Source organism: Nanorana parkeri, unplaced genomic scaffold (assembly GCF_000935625.1).
Source record: "Nanorana parkeri isolate BGI_ZX_2015 unplaced genomic scaffold, ASM93562v1 scaffold27, whole genome shotgun sequence".
NCBI classification, from domain to species: Eukaryota; Metazoa; Chordata; class Amphibia; order Anura; family Dicroglossidae; genus Nanorana; species Nanorana parkeri.
In genome coordinates, this window is record NW_017306295.1 from 425,931 (window position 1) to 452,855 (window position 26,925).

The window sequence follows — 26,925 nt, forward strand, 5'->3', positions numbered from 1 at the left end:
CAGAAGCAGGCTGTCGGCCGGCCGCTCGGCCAGCTTCGGCTTTCAGCACGGCTCAGCCGAGCCGAGGCATATGCGATCGGCTCCACAGAACCGCTCGGCCGTGATCGGGAGCTGAACGGGCTATTGTGAATGTGCAAAGCCCTGCATGAATTTGCAAGGTGATGTTGTGTAAATTAGCTCTATGTTGTGTTGCTTGCATTGATGAATGCAGGAATGTAAATGCATGAGCTAACCATTTTTGTCTAAACTGTGAAGCAGCATTATATATGCATCGTGTGCATGATTTTTCCATATATGGCATTAGTGGAAATATGCTTTTAGAGACTTTTTGGTTGATAAATACGTTTTGCTGTGTAAAAATCACACGCACCTAGTGCGTGAGTGTGTTTAGGTTAGTAAATCACCCCCTAAGTGTCTGTTTTAAATTGTAATTGCATTTTATTTACTTAAATATATTTAAATCCAGTCACTTATAGTACCAATAAAATTCCTAAACACTTTTTTTCAATAATGAATCCAGATCAAACAAATATATGCTCAGCAATATTGCTCAGCAAAGTATTTCTTAAACTTTTTAACCAAGCACTTACAGTCACCATGTTTCCAAACAGCTGGCTCCATTTCACTCAACTTAGCTTACCCAAACTTCCTTTAGCAGCAGCTGTCCATTCACTAGCCTGGAAATGTGATGGAAGAGCAGGGAGCAGGGGGCAGGAAAATGTCTTGCTTTGCTGTGTCTGTGTGTTTGTGGAGCTTGCTGGCACACACAAAGGGGGGCATTATCAGACCCCTCAAGGGAAAGGAGCTACCTTAAAACACGATATAAGGCCCATTGTTCAGGGGACTAGCTGATTCTGCAGGATACTCAAACTTTCAAGCACCAAGGATCAGCAACTACTTACGTGATTTAATAAACAGTTGAAATAGCTTACAAACCTTTTAACTTTAATATTACTTTAAATTTAATATAAACTTCAAAAAGTTTAAGTTCCAGAGAATTGTTCTCCCTATAATCCATTGAGTCCAAAATCATTTTCAAAGATGTTTTGTGTCCATACCTTATAGCTATTTAGCATTTGCTGCATATGCCACAATATTATGCATATTTCTTCAGCACATATAGTGCTTTAATTTAGCAGTAGATTTGGATGTGCATATTTTTATTTCCTTGATTATAATAAGGAAGTAGTAGTAATAAATTAGAAAAAATACATTTTCTTATAATTTTTCACACCGCAACTGTTTATAGTTAAAAGTATATCACATGCATGCAACTTTTATTTTTAAAAAAGAGAATGGTGTAAAAGTTTGTGTTTTAATGTACAAGACCTTTTTTTTACATTTTGTATTGCAATATGCACAGAGAAAAAAAATGTCTAGTTTGTCAACATTATCTCCTGTACTTATGTAGGGTATAAAAGAACCACAGCAGGGGACTCACTATCCACCACAACTGGCAGAAGCACCCATAGCTCTTCAAGAGAGAGAAGTTTCAATATACCAACCACAGATGAGGTAAGAATGTGCCTTCTTCTTTTACATATATAGCTGTTAAATTAACTTTCTCCACCCTAAATAAAAATTACCCTGCAGTGAGACAGATATTGTAACAGATTTTCTACAGAGTTACAGCTTGAGAAATAAATTCCTCTCTCAGCTGCTCTAAAACATTACTGTGACAGAATGAAAACAGACCCTAACCAATTCTTGATTGTGCATATGTTTGGAGCAAAAATCTGTCTTAAAGTGCAACTGCTGCCAAAACTTATTTTTAGTTTTGGAATAGAGTGGAGAGGGATTAGAACACCTGCCTGGGCTCTACTGCTGTTTCTTTCTCACTCTATTTGTCCCGGTGACTGTAATCACTGAAAATGAAAGTAAAGGAAAATCCCACATTTTTGGTTTTCATCAGAACAGGAGTACATGAAACATCTTTCAATAGGGAAATGGGTGACCCTGCTGACCACCAGGGATTTCCCACTCTCAGTGAAGGGAAATCTCCCCAATTGGACAAAAATGGGAAAAAAAGCTGAGAAAAACATTTTGACTTATTTTAAGTCATCTTAAGTAATACATCTTTTGCCGTTGGTTGCCCAGGATTGCAGATGCAGAGGTCACAAATACATTGTCTACAGACAGAGGCAGGCTGTTTTATGCATCTAATTGTGTCACTAATTTGCTTGATAACTGTCCTCCACTGCATAATAATTTAACTCCACTAGCAGATTCAGGTGTTGCTACAATAGGGTGTACCTTTTGGTAAAAAATGTATTTTGAGTTAAATTGACAAATTACTGGGAGAGACTGGACATGATCCAGCTATCTTGGTCCATGTTGAGACCAATGACAGAATAAATGGAAGATGGAGGACCTTTAAGAATCAAATTAGATAACTAGACTGCAAGTTGAAGGGATGGCCTCCAAGGTTATATTTACTCTGTAATATTATATGTGCCATCCACAACACAGGAAAGACTGTGGGGGATTAGGGAGCTAAACACATGACTAAAGGCCAGGTGTGAGAGGATTTGGGTTTCTAATGCATTGGACTGACTTATCATTAGTATACAATCTATATGCTAAAGGTGGTTTGTACCTAACTGGAAGTAAATCTGCTGTGCTAAGGGATAGGTTTATGGGAAGGCTGGATGAGTATTTAAACTAGAATTAGGGGGGACATGTTAGACTATAAAACTGCAGATAAGTCAGACAGTGGTCAGGCACTAATAGAAGGTGGAATGGGGAGGATGGAAGAAGAGATGATTTGATTGGTACTACAAAATCTTGGCTTCATTCTTCACATGACTGGGCTGTTAATATTCTTGATTATGCTCCCTTTCATAAATACAAGATAAGACAAGGTGTCAGTGTATGTGAAGCAATCTAAAAGTGAGTATGAAGGAGGACCTTGTTGATGGAGAGTGTGATGGTGATAAGGCATTATGAGTGGAGTTATATATAAAATTGCATAGTATGAAATTAGTTATTGGAATTCGCCACAGGCACAGGCTGAGGAGGTAGAAACTCAGCTTCCTACACATATAGAAGGTGCTGAAACAGTGGTAATGATGCATGATTTTAACAACCATGACAATGACTGGTGTAGCGGCACTGCTGGAACAGAAAAAGAGACAATGTTATGGTATATTTTATAGAAGCTCTAGAAATTTTGCTCCACTGGACCTGTTAATCTCAAACAATAAGGATCTTATTACACATGTTCACATACAAGAACATCTGGGTAGCAGTGACCATATTATTTCATTTAAACAGAAGGAACATCTATTAAATATCTTCTCAAGCTCTTTGTATTGCTGGATTACTTTAAGAGACTAGCTGAATTGACATTAGAAGGTGGGGAAGAGGCAACAGTGCAAAAGAGGCTAGACCTGAATTGGTACACCCCAATAAATAAGCCTGTTGCATGATGTTGGGGATATTAGATCAGAAGTTGCATTGCTGGAACAGGACGCTTCCTGTGGTTCTCAGGGGAGTGACTGCCCTGGTAAGGAGGGGAGCAGAAAGGCTGGCAATGAGATACAGATACTGATGGTAGGGGATTATATTATCAGAAGGACAGACAGTGTAACCTGTCTCCTGGGCTGTGATTGTAGAACAGTATGCAGCTTACTGGGCACTTGGGTTTCTGCAGATTGCTGAATGGGTGGTTACTGAATGTGGCTGGGGAAGGCCATTATATATATTGGTACTAATGACAAAATTAAAAGAAGATGGAGTGTCCTAAAGGATGATTTCAAAGACTTAGGTGCACGGTTAAGGAAGAGGACCTCTAAAGTAGTATTTTCTGAAATACTGCTGATGCCAAGAGTAACACCAGAGAGACATTGGGAGTTAAGAGAGCTGTACAAGTGGCTGTGGAATTGGTGTAAGAAAGAGTAGTTTGGGTTCATGGAAAGCTGGGCTGATTTTTCAGTCAGCTACCGACTGTACAGCAAAGAGGGGCTGTATCTAGAGCAGGGATTAAATGGGGCACTCAATGTAGAAGGGGATGAATACAAGGGTAATAGGAGGCACAATCCAATCAATCTAGTCAAATATGGTATAGTGCTAACCTTGCCAATGCTTAATCCAGTAGGTCTAAAGGAAAATAGATTTGATTCAGAAATGTACAATAATAAACTACATAATACTAACCCTAGATTGAAGGGTATGTACACCAATGCTAGAAGGCTAACTAACAAAGTGGAGGAGCTTGAACTTCTATTACTCTAGGAGGACTTTTACTTTCTGGAAGTAACAGAAACCTGGCTGGACAGCTCGATGATTTGGCAGTTAATATACAAGGGTAAAACCTGTTTCGGAGGGGCAGGGTCAGTAGACGGAGAGGAGGGGTGTGCATTTTTCTAAAGAGCAATCTGAAAGTGAGCATGCAAAACGTCTCACTAATGAGAATTGTGATGGTGCACAGTCTTTGTGGCTGGAACTAAGTAATAATGGCCCTACTTGAAAACCTATTGTGGGTGTATGCTATAGACTCCCCAACATAAAGGAGGATGAGGAGACTCCTCTTACAAATTGAAATGGCTGGGAAACAATGAAACATTATTAAAATGGTGAACTGCAATTATCCAGACATTGATTGGACAAAAGGAACCTCACACTCAACTACGGCTTGCTGTTTCCCGAACTTTTTGAGGGGCAGTTTCATGGAACAAATGGTGGAAGTCACAACTAGGTTAAATGCAATATTAGATCTAATAATTTCAAACAGTGTGGAAATATTTGCAGACATATCAACTCAGGAAAACCTGGGTAACATTGATAACAGAGTTATTGCATATACAGTAGGGTACAGAAAAGAGGCATGTAGGTTTGACAAGAACCCTAAGGGGTCTATTCATGAAGCTGCCGAAGGATCTGGCCGTAGCTTCGGCCGATCCTTCGGCTAGCTTCGGCCCCAGGACCCCTTCGGTTCAGTAGAAAGCAGTCGAACTCCTTCTGCACTTCGGGTCGGCCGAACATGCTGAGCATGTTCAGCCGACCCGAAGCCACACGAAGCAAGCCGATGTACGGCTGAAATTAGCCGTACCAGCCTGAAGTGAATAACCGAACAGTGTTCGGCTCACTTCACTTCAGATCGGTCATTCACTCGGCTGCCCTCGGCAGCTTCGTGAATAGACCCCTAAATTTCAAAACGGCAAACCTTGGTAAACTGCAATCCATACTGCAGGATACCAAATAGGACCAATTATATCTAACAAAGAACAGTGAGGATAACTGAGATTGTTTTAAGGATATACCAATCAATGACATTAGCTAGTGCATACCTTTGGGCAAAAAGAATAAAACAACAACAGTTAAATCTGCATAGCTGAATCAGATGGTAAAACAGTAGATCAATGAGAACAGGCTGACATTTAAAAAAATATAAGATGGAAGGGACAATATTGGCATTCCAATACTACAATGAATGCAACAAGAGATGAAGAAACTCAATCTGGGCAGATAAAACAAAATACAGAATACGTATTGCCAAGGTTAGTAAAAAAAAAAAAACACGAAACAATTCTTCCAATATATAAATGGTAAATAGGTAGGAAAAAACAGGGAGACCCCATAAAATATGAGCATGGGAGGTAGATCATGAATGACAGGGAGAAGGGTCTGGTATTAAATGCATTTTACTCCACAATATTTACTCATGAAAAAATGGGTTTAATAAACAATATGGCTGTGCATAGCAATGTGCAGAATTTACTGCAGTGGTTGATGGAAGCAAGGGTTAAACACAGACTAGAAAAGCCAATGTAAATAAATCCCCAGGACCAGATAACTTATGCTCACAGGTACTGAAATAGCTAAGCCAGGTAATAGTGAGACTGTTCCTAATTTGTAAGGACTCCTTAATGACTGGGGGGGAGGGGTACCAGCTGATTGGTGTAAAGCTACTGTTCAGCCCCCTGCCCCCCGCCAGCCTATCAACACCATATGCCCTCCCAACTCCGCCCAGACACATTCCCTCACACCATCTGGAGGCATCATCCTCGCTGTTTTCAGCCCGCCCACATGTATTTGGCCCCTCCCCAACCCCAGCATTCAAAAACCTCCACTTCCCGCCAAGCTTCTCCCTGCACTCCAGCTTGAAAAAGAAGGGTTACCCTTCGAAACGCGTCGCCAGCTACAGCTTCCCATGGCCTGAACATTGATGAGTGTTCCAAACACTCCTTCTCAGCACGGGTACGGTGTGGGCACCCGCTCTCAGACACCGCGCTCCACCGCCCGTTCCACCACAGCATCTGACAACCTGTGACACACGACTCTCGCCGAAACTATTCCACCATCCCCATCGGGACTACACCTCCACTCCGATTGGTCAGTAGAAGACATCACCCCTCCTCAGGCAGCACTTCCGTCAACAGCCGTTCGCTGTGTCATCCCGGCAGCTCTCTGCCCCGCGGCTCTCAGGTCGGCATCACATTGCCCTCCAGCTCCGGGCACTCTTATTGCCACTCAGCATCACCCCACGGCCGTCCAGGCACAGCACCATCCGTCCCTCGGCTCTCTCGTCGGCATCACACCACCCTGCAGCTCCAGCCACCAGAAGTTACAATCAGGACCCCGAGGACAAAAGCCACCCAGAGGATCACCCCATCACCATCCTGGCTAAACACCAACCACACCGTCGTCGCTCACATCATGCCTCCTCCATCCCAACGGTGAGTTTCAGAAGTCCACCCCTCCTTTGCCTACCAAATAACCTCACCCCCTGGTCTTTCTACCATTGTGTCCCCAACTGCACTACCAGACAAGAGAGGGACCGAAGTCAACAAACAAAGAAGGGGACCGAATCCACCGCTCGACTTCACTGCTTCACCCCACCTAAGGGGCCACATGCTAATGCTCACCTAGCTACAGGTGAGTCCACTACCTTTCTTTCCTGCCACACCTAACCACATTTATTGCGCCAGGTAGTGGCGCTTCCGTCTTTTCCAATTTTTGTTTTTTACAGTACACACGTCGGACGCCCCGGTCCGAACTTAACGGAAGCTGCACACCCGCATCAATTTGGAAACCCCCCCTACCTCCATTTTAAACTCATTCTCAAACCCCCCCTCATTCCGACCGGTGCTCTCACGCATCACACTGGATATCTTTTTATTTTCCCCACCCTACCCCTGATGAGCGCTTCACGCGGGACAAAACTCTTCTAATTTTTCATTAATGTTGATAAACGCAAACTTATGCACTCAGTAGCTAAAACATGCATGCATCATACATTCTAGAGGAAATACAACTGGGGGAGTCAAAAAGCTAGAAAGATCTAGGTGTGATCATAGACCTAATAATTGAATGCAATCTCAAGCTGCAATTTCTAAAGCAAGCAGGTAAGAGACATAATTGTGCTCCTCTACAGAGCATTAGTAAGACCTCATCTAGAATATACAGTTCAGTTTATTGGCACCAGTTCACAAAAAGGATGTCCACAGAAAGGATAAAGTACCGGAGAGAGTGTGGAGAATGACAAATAAACTGATAATAGGCATGGAGGATTAGGTATGGCGGTCAGCTGAACTGAATTTATTCTCCCTTGAAGAGGCATTTAAGAGGCATTTAAGAGAGATATATATATATAGATATATAGATCTATAGATATCTATATATATAAATACTATATATAGTCCATATAGTAATATTGGTGCAAAGTTATTCACTCCAAGGACAAGGGGGCACGCTTTGCGACTGGAGGAAAAAAGGTTTAGCCTCCATATATGGAAAGGCTTCTTCACAATAAGAGCTATGGAAAAAAAGGAACAGATTTCATCAGGAACTAGTTCTGGCCAGCTTGGTTGATTGCTTTTAAAAAAGCTGGACCCATTCTCTAATTCAATTTATTGAATATACCTGGCTATTAAAATGTATAGACAATAACACCAGAGATTGTTAATCTAGGGAATATCCTATTGCCTTAGGGCAGGGTTAGGCAAACTTTGCTCTCCAGCTGTGCTGAAACTACAAATTCCATCATGCTTCTGCCTCTGGAAGTCAATGCCTTATGTGATTTGTAGTTTCAGCACAGCTGGAGAGCCAAGATTGCCTACCCCTGCCTCAGGGGATCAGGAAGGATTTCCCTCTGTTGGAGCAAATTAGACCATGCTGTGTAAGGGTATTTTGCCTGCCTCTGGATCAATTTTGGGTATAGGTGTGTGTGTATAGAGGCTTTCAATGTATTTGTTTATTTATTTTTCATTAGATGAACATGATGGACTTTTGCCTTTTTTCAACCTAACAATGTACTGTCAAACTGAGGTTAATTGAACAGGAATAGAATATATTCACTGTGTAAAGTGTATGTTCACTTTGCAAAGCGAATGTTCTTTTAGCTTTGTGAATAAGGCAAATCTGTGTTCACATTAATCATCCAGCCATGTGCAGACAAAAATACAGTTTTTTTCATTTTCCTTTCACATGATTGGCAATTCAAATTGAGCACAACTTCATCTTATTATCAGGGTTTCTTATCCGTCCTCCTCCAATCAGCTGTGCATGGATGATTTTGCAGTATGTTTGACACTGCAGTTCCTCGTTGGTGCCCTCTTATGACCTAACCGGCAAACATCATCATTCTGCAAAAACTATCAAAACTTCAGACATATTCCTGTCTCATAGTGATGATGCAAACACCAGTTCACTATTTAACCTATAGCTTGTCCATTAAGTCTCCACCCTTGCATGTGTTGTGATCTACAATGTGCTCTGCTGTTCCTGTTCTACATGTAAGGCCCTTGGTTCTGGCTGACTGATCTCCTAGTTCCTGACTCCGGGTATTGTTTCTGTTCATCCTGTTCTCTGTGCTCCCTGACCTGGTTCAGCTGACCACCCACCTTGATATCTGACCTTTGGTTTGGTACTGACTACATCCTGGAACTTCTCTATTGTTTTTTGTTATTTATGTTTATTGTTGTTTTCAATAAACTCCTTTTATTTTTTAAACCTGCACATAAGTTTCTGTCTGAACTTATAATTTGTAGGATTAACCTTTATTTGCTAAGTGAACAACCTCTACTCTTTTAGTAAATCTGCCCAATAATGAGTAACAGAAATAGTAGAAATATCAATTATTTGATATAGAATGTTTCACATTATATCATTGTATTTTATTTAAATATTATTTCACCTATATTTACAGTATTTTCCTTTTTTATGTGTATCAAATTTACATACATTGAGTGTGCTTTTACCTTAAGTTTAATTTAATATATATTTGAAGCACATGTTTTCAACATTCCAATAGTGAAGTGAGACCTAAGATGAGTAATTTACTAAACAATGTATAATATAATATTAAAACTCATTTGTGTTTATTTGAGGATACATACTTTAGTACATGCTTGACTTTTTACAAGATATTGATGTACAGTAAGTTCATTCAATAAGAAAATCAGAACAGAAAAGCTAATCTGAATAAGTTTATTTTTTTATTATTTAGATTTATATTTTGCTTGCAGCCTGCAGATATTGTAGTCAATCTGTCAAGCGTGATTTATTTGAACACAAGATGTATGTAGCTACTATGGAAACAGGATGCATATTGTTTTTATAGAGTCAAACATCCATCTTATATTGTTATAGCATGAACAAAATATTCAGTTTTCTAATTGAATTTAAACTGTGAGTGATATCAATTAAAAAAAAAAAAAACACCATGAGATCTTGAGATCTTGATAAGGAAAACTAATGAGATGGCCTTTGCAGGGTTGGTCATATAATAGCCTTGGTGACAAGAACCTCTATCACGAAAAAAAGCAGAAGATAAATGAGATTTTTCTAATATCCATTTCACCCATTGTTCACAAGTGTCATGAGAAACAGCTTCTATTTATCATGAGCCTGTAAAGACCCAACATGATTTTGCAAGGGAAATCTAAACTGTGCTTCGGTTATTGAGCAAGTCACCTTTACAGTTTATAATAAAAGTGTACATACAAACGGGTTATCTTGGCATTAGAGATGTTTGGAATGATTATTTAAACCCAAACTTGATATGAACTGTTAGATTTACACAGATTATACATGAAATATGTATATTAATAATAATAAAGAATATTTTTTTAATATACTTTTTAAAGGACTTTCTGCACAGAAAAATATGTTGTAGAACATGACCATTATATTTATTTAAAATCTACAATTGCAGACCTGTGACCCTGTGATCTGTTTCCTGTGTCCACATGTTGCACTTGCTCCTCTTCCTTCTGTCCTGCCTTTCTTGCAGTTCTGTCTGGCTTTCACTGCTGCAAGACTCTTTTTTGTGTCCTTGCATGAGTAGACTCTCCTATTTATCCATTCAGGGGAGCTGTTTATATGCATGGGTTTCTTTTAAAAGGTGTCCAAGCTAGTGGCTTGTTCTTTAAATTAATTACTTGCTTTGCCTGACTAGGGCAGAATGCCTCCTACACTGACCTTGGATTTGTGATTGACTATGTTCCTGGATGCTCGGCTTGTGTTAAACATGGCAAAGACCTTGGATTCTCACCTTGATATCTCCATAGTCCCTAGCTTGTCTTTACTGGGGAACAGCCCCATATTAAGGTCAGATAACCCAGCACTCCTCTGGCTAAATCCTGGGGGCACCAAGTATAGTGCACATGATAATGGTGGACACAGAAGTGGTCAAAAGACCTTAGCAGAGACCCAACCCTTCAACACCTATTGTAGATGACAAACAAGGATACATAAAAATTCTGCATTAACCTGAGAATATTCAGCTTCAGTAATTTTCAAATAACAAATAGGGTGAAAAGGCAGCAAACAGAGGCAAAAAAACTAGAGTTCCTCAAGGTACTCCAAGCCATTCTGCATGGAGATGAGAAGATCAATCTGCTTTCTGCAATACCATGATTGCAAGAACCAATAATCCTGCAGTCTCTTATCTCTACCTAGTTTAAGCAGACTTTTTATTAATTATTCAAGTATAATTTTATAATTTGCATAATGTATCTGTGATAATGCACAAGAGGTAAATCCTGTGAAATTAATTTGGTTTGTGTATAGTTGAAATTTTATTACTAGAAATATACTTTTGGAACTTTTTACCAAGTTGCAGACTTTTAGTAACATTTCACTGAGTTTTTTTTACCTTATTTACTTTGCAAATTTGCTACAAAAACCTATAAACCTCTATTCTGATTAATCTTTTGATGACCCTCAGCCCAACGCTATGCACCACAATTCTTCTAGTATGCTTCTGCTCCCCATACCTGTTACAAAATATTTTTTCCTCTGAATTTACTGTCCAGGTTTTGTACCCTAATTTGATTTATGTGGCCTCTCATACCATTTTTTCTGCTACTTGCACCCTGATCCAGTTGTCAAGGTATTAAGGTATTTCATTCTGCTAAATAGTGGCAAGAAATTCTCAGTGAATTGTCACTAAACAGGAAGCAGAGCATACATTTACTTGTGAAGCTTCCTTTTCTTTCCAGGGAGTGGACTTCCACCCAACAGTAAGTGGGATGCCACCAGTAAAGGGGGTCCTTTTTATTAAGTGACTGAAAAAAGGGATAGTGTGAAAAAATTCCCATACCCTTTTGATAAACAGTATATTTCAACAGAAACAGTATTGATACAGAATGCAGAATTAACACTGCCAAAAAATTTAACATGTTTTACAACTGGGAAACAGTGGTAGAAACATTAGTTGTTGAGTTTTTTTTAGTACTGAACATCATGCCACATATTAACCACTTCAAGACCAGGTGTTTAGACCCCCTTCCTGGCCAGGCCATTTTTCAGTATTCAGCGCTGCGATACTTTGACTGACGTTTATTCCGTCATGCAACGCTGTACTGAGATGAATTTTATACCATTTTTTGGGGACAGATAGAGCTTTCTTTTGGGGGTATTTAATCACCACTGGGGTTTTTATTTTTTACTATAATTAGGAAAAATTACTGAAAATTTTGAAAAAAAAACGTTTTTGTAACATTATGTTAGGAAACATTTATTATTACCCAGTTTTTTGGTCAAATATTAAAGATCAGGTCACGTCGGTTAAATAGACACTAAACATGTCAAGCTTTAAAATTGCGCGCACCCGCGACATTGCAGAAAACGACGGCAACCAAAATTGGCCATAGGCGACACTTTAAACGTTTTTACCGCTCATCAGTTTAGTGTTATCAGTGATTGATGGCCCTAGACTTATTGCTCTCACTCCGACGTTCGCGGCGATATGTAACATGTGCGGCGTAATGGGCGCAATCGTCTTTTTTGCACGTATGCGCCCCCGACGCATGTTTGCATGCGTGTATGTATGGGTGGGGACTTTAAAAAAAAAAAAATGTTTCTTTAATTCTTTTTTATGTGTAACTTTTGTGTGTGTAATTTTTTTGGGGGGGGACTTTAATTTTTTTTTCTTTTTTTTAACTACGGCCGGCCCGGAGGTAGTTAAGTTGCCGTGCACCTAAGAAAGTGCATGTACTATTTGTTGTAATGCAGTTCACCACAATGCAGAGTAGCAATGCAGAAATGTACAACTGTCAGGGTTTTGGAGAGGTTAAACACACCCCTTGTCAGCACATAAATTGATTGGCTACTTGTGCTTCTTCTTCTTCTCACACTCCAGCCCTGCTGCACAGGGACTGTAATAGGCTGATATCAGGTCAAATTCAGCACTAACACTGCTTGCATTGAAAAAATAAATGTGAACATTAAAAAATATTGTCGAAGAGCTGCATTAATGTGTGTCTTTTATGTCTGCTTAGAATTCAGCTTCAATGCAGATAACATGCAGTTTAGTGTCTGACACCAAAAAAGCATTTTGTATGTGTACTCTTAGCAGGTACACTTTATTCATAACCCCTGCTTTTCAGTGTTGACTGTATTTTCCTTCAAATAGGTTATAATTTGTAAACAGACAGGTAAACTTGAATTAAATAAGAAGAGAGATACAATTAAACTACACATATATACCAAACACAAAGATCCACAAAGTTTTCATTTTAAGCATCCTTTGGGTGCTTTGCCTCTGGGTTTAACTGCAGCAGTACATATTAGTAACTTCAACATAATCCTTGCAGCCCCCATACTTTAGAGACACCAAAGATAAAGAAATGTTAATATATGCAGAAGACGGTATTTTAAACAAATATCTGTCACATGGAGTAAGGCCCCTATGTCCCCACTGTTAATTACAGAGCAATCAAGATAGGGCAGTGAGAAGAATAATTATTACAGTCTGAAAAACTAAATATTAGATAGCTGTTAGTATGAAGAAGTGCCTAATGACATGTACAGGGTAGATGAGGTTCATTTCACCACAATATTAGAAATGTTGGTTTAAGGAATTTAAATATTGAAATACAATAAAGAATAATACTTTAAGAATAGCTAAAACCTCAAAACCTGTTCATTAGTTAATATATTCATTTAGAGTAACATGCTAGTGTTTAGAGAAGAATTTTGCTAAGAATTAGCTTATCATGTAGCACAACCCAACAATGATTTCAGAAGAACAACTTTTTTGTAAAATAAATAATTTACTGTGTACTCTTTATGGTATAGCCCTTTAACTGATAGCATATGTACATGAGCAATTATTTACAAAAGATCATGATCTTTGAGAGACAACTCCTTAATGGTGTGTTCTAGCTGTCAATGATGTGGCAGGCACAGAAAAAGCATGCTGTGCACTAATTTTCAACAAGCATAAAGCAGGGCAGTCACAGACAACAAATGATCCTGAATGTTTGATTCAGTAAATCAGCTCATTTGCATATATTGTAACGAGATGTTGTATCTTTGTTATGTAACGTAAAGTAAATGTAAAGCCTCTGTCTTTTTTGCATATATCTACTGCTAGCAAGCAGTAGATATATGCAAAAAGTGTAAAAAAAATGCTTTAATAGCGGTTTAAACTTACCTGTCTTCTTCCCCGCGCACTCCCGTCCGAAAATGTGAAAATTCTCGGGCGGCCACAAAGCATGTTGGGGCGGGCGCATGCGCAGTTCACATTTTCAGCCGGGAGACGAGGAGAGACACAAGGTATGTCTATGGACGGATGCACCCGCATGCAGACACCGTGGGACAGGAATTGCCAGCAAGGACAGAGGAGTCAGTGCTGGATCAGACACCCGCCGCAGCACTGGAGGGGCAGATGAAAAGGACAGGAAAGAAGAAGAAGATCGGATTAAGAAACATCATTTAAGGTAAGGGCTTTAATTAACATTGGGGAAGGGAAACATTTTTTTGACTTTAATACTTTATGTCACTTTAAGTCATGTATGTATGACATAATTAAGGTTTGGCCAGAGACTGTAGGAGATGAAATAGTTATAAACCTTAAATTACAACTTAAGCCAAAACAGTTTTTAGTTTTGGATAGAGTTAGGGAGGGTTATAACACCTGTCAACTTTTTTTGCCCTCTGTGTCCCATTGAAGAGACAATGGGGTTGATTTACTAACCTTATAAACACACCACGAACGTGTATACACCTCTGCAGTGTGTTCCCTCCCAGCATGATCTATGGGTGGAATCTAAACACCTTTGTAATGTGTACACACCCAGCAGGTGTGTTGTGCAAAGCCCTGAAGGAATTCCAAGGTGATGTTGGGTAAATTAGCTCTATGTTGTGTTGCTTGCGTTGATGAATGCAAGGAATGTAAATGCATGAGCTAACCATTTTTGTCTAAACTGTGAAGCAGCATTATATATGCATCATGTGCATGATTTTTCCATATATGGCATTAGTGGAAATATGCTTTTAGAGACTTTTTAAATACGTTTTGCTGTGTGAAAATCACACACACCTGGTGTGTGTGTGTGTTTAGGTTAGTAAATCACCCCCAATCTGTCTGATAGCCACAACAAGAAATGAAAGGAAATCACTCTAAAGATAAGGAAATCCTTTGTGGTCAGGAGAGTGTCACAGTTGGAAATTTGCCATCTACATATTCCAATTTTGATGACAACCCAATTTATTCCTATTTTGATGACAAGCCACATTTTTTTATTTTCTTTTACTTGCAGTGATAACAGTCACCGGAGAAATAGAGAGGGTGAATCTCTGAATGAGCACAAAGACAGCATTACAACCTAATAGGTGTTCTAATCCCTCTCCACTGCAACCTATCCAAAACAAAAAAAAAGGTTTTGGATTCTGGTGCACTTTAAAGGAGAACTCCAAGCACATCAAATAAAATATTATTTAATGAAGGGGTGTTACTACAAGTCATGGGGCCTCACACCAAAATGTTGATGCCTTTCCCCCGGGTCCTTACTACTGTCATTGATATTAATATTATGTATGAACAAATAAAGGACAGTTAGAAGGTGAGCTGTTAGCATAGTGTAGAAGGAGCTTAGGTAGAGAACTAGCAGACAGTTGGAGTCTGCTGGAACAAAATGTTGTTGATCTCTAAAAACTCTATTTTGTGACTTTCAGGCCTTGTTCACACCAAGCGTGGAGCAGGTGCAGAGCAGTTACAGACCGGATCAAAACTGCGTCCAATGTATTCCAATGGTATTTTTTGCTCCAGTTCACATCGCAACGTGCAGTTCCAGAGCAGGTGAAAAAACTGCAGCAAGCCCTGTTTTACCTGCTCTCAAACACATGCAAATGCATCAAAAACGCATGCAAATGCCTGGAACGCACTGAAAGCCCATGTTAAACAAAAACAATTTTTTAAACCAAAAAAACGCGGCACAACCCACTGCACTGTGTGTGCAGAAACCTGAGCGGATCTGCTCTGCATTTGGTGTGAACAAGGCTTTAAGCACCAGGCTTGCAATGTGTTAGCTACTGTAGTTCTGTGTTCTGAGCAGTTAGTGCCAGGACATGGTTAAGTTTTGTTTTTAAAATTTGTTTTTATTTGTTTTGAGCACTGTACAGGACCTTTTGTAAATAGCACCAAATAAACTGTTTTTCTAAAGACACAACTGGTCTGGTCTCTCTAAAAAGGCTGCTTACCCCAGAGAGTATTACACCCACTACCTAACACCAGCCTTCATATGGTGGAGGATGCAGGCTGTTATAGAAAGCATCTGCTATTAAAAAGGCTAGTGTCTGAAGTGCCAGAAAATCGAGGAACTGGTATACAGTGTGGTGTTGTCTAATGCAGTAGTGCAGCATGCCAACTCTGCACAGCAGCCAATGAAAGCTGCACAGAAGCAAGCAAATGCTGCTCAGCTTGGGGGCTCCTGGGGTGCTAAGTAGGGGATCTAGGTGAAAAATAAAAGTATATAAAAAGCAAATAAAGGCACCTTTTGTGGTCTGCTATTTAATATAGCAACCACAATGTCTATAACATAGGGAGAGTGGACTAAGCAGAGCCTTAGGAAACATAGGGGTCTATTCACAAAGCTGCCGAAGGATCTGGCCGTAGCTTCGGCCGATCCTTCGGCTAGCTTCGGCCCCAGGACCCCTTCGGTTCAGGAGAACCGAGGGGGTGCTGTACGGGCTATTCACAATAGCCCGTACAGCTCCCGATCACGGCCGAGCGGCTCAGTCGAGCCGATCGCATATGCCTCGGCTCGGCTGAGCCGTGCTGAAAGCCGAAGTTGACCGAGCGGCCGGCCATTGGTAAACTAGCATTGTACCCGCCCTTATTTGCAGTTCCCCATCAGGTCCATCAGCAGAGGGCGGGTACAATGCTAGTTTACTATTGGAACACAAACAATCTAAAGGAGAGTGGGGAAGGGGAACAGGACTAAGAACAATAATATGAAATAATGGGAAAGTTCCCACATACATTCACACACACATCACATTCATAAATGTGCTCTCTCCCCCTTAGACTTTGCAGTACACAATATAGCAGATATACGGGGAACAAATATAAGCCAAAATATATTCACAAAAAGACTTATAAGAGTACATCAGAAGGTGGGGGATCTGGTAGAAGAACTGTGGAGAAATCCAACCATAGTTGCCATATTTTCTTAACATTTGTCAGGGCACGCTCTGCTCATGTATATATGTTTAAATTTAAGAAGTCTCAGATATATTTATTGAAAGACCTGCTGGAGAGTCGGAAGAAGGTTCACTCTTCCATTTAAGTAGAAGGCATTTACTAGCAAGGAAAACATTTTCAGGGTTGTTCACAAAAGGGTGAAGAGTTTGGAGAAGGCTGGAGAAGTGAACAATCTAGGACAACATAGCTGATATGAAAAAATTCTCAAATTCAGCTCACTTTCCAGTTCAGCTATGTTATCCTAGATTGTTCACTTCTCCTGCCTTCTCCAAACTCTTCACCCTTTTGTGAATAACCCTGTTAGTCAAAGCATAGTGTAAGTATGAGTCATAGGCACACATTCATGAAATATGCTGAAAGGCAAACCTCCGGGGTTCCTGGAGTGGGGAAGTTCAATTGGTTATTTACAATAGGCAATGGAATTGATTTACTAAAGGCAAATAGGCTGTTCACATTGCAAGGGAATTTGCACCTTTTATTATTATTATTATTATACCAGATTTATATAGCGCCAACAGTTTGCGTAGCGCTTTACAATATAAGGAAGACATTACAATCACAATACAATTCAAAACAAGATGGTAAGGAGGGCCCTGCCCCTGATGGCTTACAATCTAAAAGGGAGGAGCAAGTGATACATGCGGAGGTAGTTGTCGGGGGATGAATTGCTTGAGAACATGATGGTTGATTGGTTAGTTTGAGGTGGGATAGGCTTCCCTGAAGAGATGAGTATTAAGAGATAACCTAAAGGCAGAGTGGGAGATAGTCGGACAGGTTGTTATAAAGAGTTCCAGAGGATGGGAGAGACTCTAGAAAAGTCCTGGAGGCGAGCATGGGAGGAGTTGATGAGGGAGCTGGAAAGTAGGTAGGAGGTCTTTGGAAGAGCGGGGGGATGGTTAGGGTGATACTTTGAGACAAGGTTTGAGATATAGCTGGGGGCAGAGTTGTGGATGGCTTTGTAAGTCGTTCTTAATATTTAGAATCTTATCCTTTGGGCTATTGGAAGCCAGTGCAGGGATTGGGGAGTAGCCTGGCTAGTGGTAGGCCAATGAGGAGGGAGTTGCAATAGTCAAAATGAGAGATAACAAGTGAGTAATTTTGCGGTTTCATTGGTAAGGAAAGGGTGTATTTTGGAGATGTTGTGAAGGTGGCAGGATTTGGATAGTGATTGGATGTGGGGAAGAAAGGTGAGGTCAGAGTCAAGGATGACACCTAGGACCTTGGCATGGGGGAGGGTTGGATAATTGTGTTATCAATCTCAAGGGAAAAGTTGAGGGAAGGTGCATGGGCGGGAGGAAATATCATGAGCTCAGTTTTTGAAAGGTTGAGTTTTAAGAAGTGTTGTGACATCCAGACTGATATGTCAGTTAGTAGGTTAGTGACACGCAAGGACACAGAGGGGGTGAGTTGTGGAGTAGAAATATATATTTGAGTGTCATCGGCATAGAGATGGTATTGGAAGCCATGTGAGGTTTTTAACTGACCAAGGGAGGAGGTGTTGATAGAGAAGAGAAGGGGTCCAAGACAGAGTGCTTAGATAGGTAGGAGGTGAACCATGAGAGAGTAGAGTGTTGTAGGCCAATCGAGTGAAGTTTTTGGAGGAGGAGCAAGTGGTCAACAGTGTCAAAAGCAGCAGAAAGGTCTGTATGAGATCTACTGAGATTCAAATGATTAAATTGCAATGATCTGCAGTGGCTTTAGTTGGGATGGTGGCATGCTAAAATAGTGCATCTGCATGCAGAGGTGAGAAGTGAAAGTTGGAGAAAGGGGGGTGTTATTCGAAGTGCAGATCAGAGGGCAATTAGCTTGAGCAGAATTTATGGTTAGAAAGACATGAAGCATGCATGTAAATAAAGTTATCACTTAAAACATCAGACATAAACAGACTTAGATAATAATTACAATAGTTCATACAATTAATACAATTCTAGGTACTTCACCTAGAGGGTAAGTACCCTTTGTTTAGTGAATGAGAGGAAGCTCTGCTGACTTCTTTCACCAATCATGTTCAAGGAAAAATGCTGTTTGTTTTATTTTCCTTGCACATGATTGGGTATTCTTTACAAAGTTTCACCACATTTACTAAGCTAAGGAAAACTTTCCCTGCAAAGAGCAAATTCTCTTGCAAAGTGAACAGACTATTTGCCTTTAGTAAATCAACCCCAATAAGTCCATTCAGTTAGCACTGCTGTGGGGGCAGAACCAGAACATTTGCATCATATTAGCTGGGAGGTCACCATACCCGTATGATATAATATAACTAGTGTATAGTGTAACTTATGAATAAACATAAACTACATGAGATTATCAGCTGTGCTAATAACATTCACAAACCAACTATTCACAACCTTCTTCCATCAGATCAGAAATACATTGGAGCCATTTACAATGATAAGTAACACATTATTTGGTCCCCCTTACCCTGCAGGCATTTATACAATGTTGTAAAGACCTAGAATGACTGTATGTTAGTAAGGGGAAGCTCAGTGTGTCCCTAGTCTTTCTTTCAGAACAGCCTGAGCTTCCTCTAACTTTAAAATTGTCCAGAGTAGCTTGTAGCCTGCACAAAGGCCTGCTCTACAGAAACATCTACAAGGTAAGAAAAAAAAAAGTTCAGGTATGCTAAATAAATAGGAACACATAACAGACATTTAATAGGGTTTTCCTAAATTTGACTGCAATAGTGGAAATACACTTTAAACATGTCTTTTGTCAGAGCATTAGCAGCTTAAAAATCCAAAATCAACCAAACCAAGTGAATGATGTACACATATAAATGTAACAATGTTTTACTAACTCAAATGTTATGTTAAAATAACCTCTCTTTTCCAAGTAAACTGCTCAGTTCAGAATATATGATCAAAGGCTATAATTATTTCTTAGTAAAAAGTATTACAGAGGAGCTGTTGCAATTCCTGACAAACTCACTAGCACTGAAAGAGTAATTATGTAAAATAATTAGCTTCTATAAGATGCATTATGTAAATATGTTACTACATATTTAGTGCTTGAAAGGTGATGAAGATAAGATAATGAATGTTGGCATGTTAAAAAAATAGTAAAATTGAGGAATGGTGTTCTGGTGGTGCAAGTAAGAGCATAAAAACATGTGTATTAGAAACGTTGATCTATAAAACAGAGCCAATACATTTTCAGTCCACGCAAATAAAATGTAGTAGACTAGCAGCTTATAACTCATAGAAGACAACAGAGGACAAGTATTGATTTCCAGGTCTGTAATCTGTGAGCTAGGATGCATTCCAACAGGCTTGCAACATTGCATTGATTTAGGGATTGGTTTGGTAATGATAAATGCAAAAAGGATTCCATCAATAAATGTCTGCTAAAAGATAGAGCCAGGGCAAGTAAAAAACAACTTTAACGTTTTGGGTCCCTTAAACAGCTTAAAAGAATATTTTGTAATCAGAAGTAAGAGAAAAATTGCAAAATGCATTTGTTAACTGAAACATTGTGTTCTCTAATCCCAAATAAAAAATTGTCAAAGGAATTTCGTACAATGAAAAGAATAATAGATATTACCATTTAAAGCAAAACTAAAGTATCTCTTTTTCTAATGTAAACGCTCTAAAATGGCAGGTTAACCATTGTGCATGCAGGCATAATTGCAAATATGTATTACTTTATACATTACCCATTTTACATATTATCCCTATACCATCTTGTAGAGTCTGTTTCAGAGTATAAGTGGGAAGTTATTAAAGATGAACTGTAAGCAGATATAAAAGTCTCAAATTAATGCAGCTATGTAATCACAAATTTGACATTAAAACTTATCTGTTGAAACCATGCAGTGTAAGTACCTGACCTAGTATCATCCACTTGCAGTCCCTGTTCCCTGTGTGAGAGGAAGAGCAAGGAGCAATTCATTTAATGTTTGGCATAGGGACACAGTCAGGCAGGGAGGATTGGGCCATGATTGGCCAGGTTGTGGCAGTCCTAAAGCAGTTCTGTCCCGTCACAGAAAATCTGAGCCAAGAAAACACCAGCATAGTTTAGGTGAAGAATGAGGTGTGGTCTGCATTGTACCAAGTTGCCAAGATGCTTCTGTCCTGGCCCCCAACCACTGTCCAGAGTGGGCAGGTCTTTTCTGTGATGGGAAATATTTTGTCCCCCCAGCACTTCCAGTTGCCCCCCAGCTAATGGAACAGATGACCTTTTTAAAAATAAACTTGCCCAAGCTGGGATACTTGTCACTCACTCTGGAAGTAGATTAAAATGTCCCGAAAAGTCAAGACAATGTATCCCCAAAAACCCAAAACAAGTTGTCTCATTGTTTGTTTTCTTTGTTTGTTTTGTGTTATTATTATTATTATACAGGATTTATATTGCGCAGCGCTTTACAATATAAGGAAGTCATTACAATCACAATACAAATAAAGACAAGATGGTAAGGAGGGCCCTGTCCGTGAGGGCTTTCAATCTAAAAGGGAGGGGCAAGTGATACATAAGGAGGTAGCTGTGTGGGGATGAAATCTTTGACAAATTAATAGTACAGTGGTTTAGTTGAGGTAGGATAGGCTTCCCTGAAGAGATGATTCTTAAGGGATCATCTAAAGGCAGTCAGTGTGGGAGATAGATGGAAAGGTTGTGGTAGAGAGTTCCATAGGATGGGAGAGACTCTAGTGAAGTACTGGAGGAAATGTGTTTATAGATCTAGCCCTTTTAGAATGCTATGTGTCTAAGCTTTGAAGACAGGAATTAAACTAGAAAGTGGCCTGTTGAAGAAATCCAGCATGAGATTGCATACAGAGACTATTACAAGCCACTGCAGTGCTGAAAATCACAATGAAGAAGTGATATGTGATGTCTGTATGCAATCCCATGCTGGATTTCTTTAACAAACCACTTTCTAGTGTATGGGTATCACAGGGGGGTCATGTGAGATGACCCTCACCTTGCCCACTATTGGAGCGCACTTGCAGGTCAACTAGTAGATCTGAGCTTCCGCTAAGTAGGAGTATGGGACATTAATATAGTTCTTCTGGCAGTGCCTCCATCCAACTGGGCCTAGTGGACACAATTGGGACCCCCAATTGAAAAATTACCTTGTCCTGAGCCATAGTACTCAAATAAGTTGCTGCTCTTGTAGTCAAGACAAGTATAATTTTTAGGTTACTTTCAAAAATTTGTGAATGTTACAGAACAAATGAGCCAGTAGATAGATACAGTAGATAATATCTTGCAGCTGACAGTATCTGCATTGATCCCCAACTTCACTTATTCTCTCAGCAAGAAGAAGCACACCCATTAATACAGATATTCCTGCATTTGCTCTTTGCCAGGTAGTGACTGTTGCTTGGACTGCAGACTTTCCTGTGTTTCTACCATATCCCCAACTGGATAAGTTCCCTGTGCAAGCATTCCAGTAAAGTCCATAAAGCACATGCTGTCCCATGAGGGCCGGGGCCAGAGATCTCAGGCCTGGGATGGAATGCAGGCCCTTCTCCTAGTGGAATTTCACTCTAGGATAGACCCACCACAGTGAGCATGCTCAGTTTTATTGCAGCCAAACCAGAACTACTGATGACACACCCAGCACTCATTGGCAAATAACAACGGTCAAGACCAAACAGGTAATCCTACCATAATACCCTGATACAGCATAGCAGGGCAGATTACAACAGGTAATAGAGCACACATGTGCGAATCGAAATTCTGCCAAAGTTTTGGCAAATTGGACATTCGGATGTATCCGAATTCCGAATTACAGATATACCGAATGCAAACGAATCTGAATTTCTGATTCTGAAATTCGATAGCGGTAGTCTGGACGAAATTTTGTTTGTTGGACAAAATTGTGTTGCAGCAAAATGACATTAAGGGTGCCCCCTTAATTAAAGGGGTACCCCAATGCAAATAAGCCCCCTTGTCCGCAGACCCCCACAACCACTTGGTCAGGGTTGTGGTGAGAAGAGGCCCTTGTCCCCATCGGCATGGGGACATCCTCCAATGCCGAGGGCATGTGGCCTGGTAAGGCGCAGGGCAGGGGGGCGCTCAATCGTCCACCCCTTTCCTGCCCTCCCGGGCCAGTGCTCGGATCAAGGGTCTTGTAGGAATGTTAGGACCTGGTATAGATTTTGGGGGAACCCCATGCACTTTTTTTTTGTTTCAACTTGGGGGTAGGGGGTCCCTCCTAACATTCCTACCAGACCTAAAGGGTCTGGTATCAATTGGGGGGGGGGACCTCATGCTTTTTTTTTCTTCTGCAGACTAAAAAAATATAAAATATTTGATTCTAATGTCATTTTGCTGCAAACGAAATTTCATCCAGACTACCGCTAACACATTTTTCCAAATCCAAATCCCGAAACGAATTGAATTTCGGACCCGAATCCCGAAAAACTAAATAACGCAAATTTGGGATCAAAACGAAACGAAACAAATGTTTTGCCAGTGCACGTGTCTATCATTTTGTTTCGAATTTTTTGGGAAGCAAAAGTCAATTCGGTTTGGGGTTTGGACGAAATTAAAATTTTTGTTACTTTTGGATACGGTAGTATTTATGTCAAAACTGTTGTTGAAGTAAAGTGACATTAGACACAACAATTTTTTTTACAGTCTGCAGAAGCAAAAAAAGCATGAGGTTTCCCCCCAAAAGTCATACCAGACCCTTTAACCACCTCCCGTCCACCGAACGTGGAAAGACGGCTGGATGGGAGTCTCCTGGATGCGGGTGGGCACTTTTAGACGTCCTTCGTGCCTACGCCCACTCATGCCTGCCCCCTGGCGCACACGAGCGGCAAAACCGCCTGGATTTTAAATGGTCAGCGATGTCCGTTTACATACAAGTGGTCCGGCGTCTGTAAAGACGCACGATTGCTTGTATAATGCAAGTGAGGGAGCGCCTCCCCCTCCTTACCTCTCGTGGCTGTCCCTGCCGCCGCCGTCTCCGAGATCCCGGTTGTCCATCCATCCCGGGCGATGTGGCTCTGTGCACTGAGAACGGAGGGAGATCAATACGCGATCTCCCTCCGCTCTCCCCCAGTTCTCTGAATGCAGGAAGTGATGTATATTACATCACTTCCGCATTCCTCTGTCACTCTCCGGTACAGAAACCGGAGAGAAGCTGATGAAGCAGATCTGTGCTTCATCAGCTTCTCTGGGGGTCCCTAGGTGACATTAGGGGTCTTAGAGACCCCTGATGTCTCCATAAAGGGGATCTGTAACTGTAATGTGTTATCACATAGGGGATTTCTTAGCACCCTATGTGATAACAATAAAGTTAAGTGTAAAAAAAGTAAAAATAAAAAATGCTCACAAAATAAATAAAAATGTACACACACAAAACAAAAAAACACATACTTTTTTTTAGTTCCCAACCCCCACATAGATGCGCAAAAATGTGTTAGATGCGCCTACACGCAAAAACGACGATTGCTCCAATTATGTTGCTGTTACATATCGCCACAAACGTCGCAATGAAAGCAATCATTCTTGGGCCATTAATCACTGATAACACTAAACCAATGAGCGTTAAAATCTTTTAAAGCATCGCCTATGCTTTATTTTGGCTACGGTATTTTTTTGTGATTTCGTGGGCGCGTGCAATTTTAAGGATTGACATGTTTGGTGTCTATTTACCCGACGTGACCCCTTCTTTTATATTTTACTAAAAAATTGTTGGGTAAAAATAAATGTTTCCTAAAATAATAAAGGGAAAACCATTTTTTTGAAAAATGGCCTGGATAGGAAGGGGGTGTAAACACCCCGGTCAGCAAGTGGTTAATAAGAATTTTCAGGGGGATCCTAATGCCAAAAATAAGTGGAAAAAACTTGGGGTCCCCCCTAAAATTCCATACCAGACCCTTAATCCAGGCACTGGCCTGGCAGGGCAGGAAAGGGGGGACTACACTATATGAATAGTATTATGACACTTTGGACCCAAACCCAAATGGCATTCAGTAGCTTATGAATAGCATTTGGGAGCTCTTGAATGCTAATGTGATAGACTTTGCTTCTGTTATATGACAGCTCAGAAAGCTTTGGGCCGGAGCTGTCATTTAACCACAAGTTTTCATTGGGTTTGGACAGGTCGTGGGGACTTTTTTTTATTTCGGTGAGTCGGCGGGCATTGTTCATCGTGATTAATGTTGGACTACATTAATTCATCTTTTTTTAAAATAAAAAACTTTTCAAAAAGTGTCTCTGTTTTTTGTTTAATTAAAGGACTTTTGCAAATGTGTTGTGTGTTTATTTACTTTTTATTTAATCCTTTAATGAATGAATAGGGGTAACAACTACTCCTTACTCATTCACAATGGGGGTAGAATCTGGGTGCACCCTTTATGACGGGGGTACCCAGAGGCAAATAATATCCCCTGCCCGCAGACCCCCACAACCACTGGGCAAAGGTTGTGGGGAATAGGTCCTTTTCCTCGTTGGCATGGGACAAGGTGTTTTTCTGGCAGTGCCCCACGGCAAAGCACCCTCCACCTGTCGAGGTCATGTGACCTTTTATGGTGCAGGGAGGGGGGAGCTTGCTCATTCCCCCTTTCCTGCCCTGCCAGGCCAGTGCCCGGATTAAGGGTCTAGTTTGGAATATCAGGGAAACCCATGTTTTTTTGTGTTTTTTTTTGGCACTGGGGTCTCCCTTAACATTAATTCCAGACCGAAAGGGTCTGGTATGGCTTTTGGGGGTCGTCCCATGCTTTTTAAGAAAAAAAAAAGGGGGTCCACCCTAACATTCCCACCAGACCTAAAGGGTCTGCTATCAATTGGGGGAGGGGTGCCTCAAGCTTTTCTTTTTTCTTCTGTGAACTTTTGTCTAATGTCACTTTGCTGCAATGTAAATTCGTAAATACTACTGTATTTTCCAAAATTCAGCATGGTATCATGTCTGATAGCTGCAATATGTTCATTCAACAAATGCAAAGACATTTTTTGCTTAACTTGTTGAACAGTAAGGAGAGCTGAATACCATGGTTTAGCCGGAGCCTGTTTGGCAGCCATAAAAAAAGTACTTTATCTATTTGTATTATGTATTAGTGCCATTTGATGGTTTTAAATTTAGCAATGTTTCCCAGGGATTACGATGCATCCCTCTACACAACATGGTACATATTAATTGATTTGATATACAGACAATATATAACACAGCGCCAACAGCTTGAGTCCAGGAAAGGGGACAGGTTCAATGATTGTGGTGGAAGACGCTAACGAGGTAGCTCTTACTAGGTTTTAGGGAAACCTCAGTGCTGCAAAACCAAACACAGAGAGCGCCTCCATCGCATAAAAACTTTTTATTGAAACAAGATAAAAACAAGTGCAATGGTACTCAAAAAGGTCAAGTTAAAACAGGCATGAAAGGATCTTTACACGATGGACTTACCCAGCCGGCTGCTCGTCCTCCTCCTTAAATATTTCACCTGAGGTGGGGGTAGCTTGTACGGAAATAAAGTCTTTGTTGTGCTTATCACTGTGGAGGGGAGTGGCAGGCCCAATGAATTGCAAATAGGGTCAGGTTTTTCTGAGCCAAGACCCTTTGATCTAATAACAAGTAGACTGGCCAATCATAGAGAGGGGTGTGGAGTTGTAAAGAGGGTTTTGGAAACCCTCCAATCTCCATTAGGCCTTGGGAGTCAACCAATCGGAGACTTGCCATGCATCCCTATGGACACCAGGGGTATATTAAGGATTGAAGGAAAGAAGCTAGCTCTCTTTTACCAGGATGGGGCCCTCATGTGACGATTAATGGGTAACTATACATATAATCTTTCCCCCACTTAACTGTATGTCTGTTTGTCTGTTAGATACCAATGTCTGGGTATTTGGGATGTTTAAATCTTTTCTTTGTATGTTGTAGTTAAATAGATTGTTGGTTCATTGTATTCAAGTCTGCATACTATATACCAATAAATTCTGTTATTGTGTTGAGCTCAAAAATCTCATGAATGAATCCTTAGAATCTCATACCTGTAAGTGTGAATGCTTATATAGCAGATCATAACTTGAAATAGTAATTCAGGTAACAG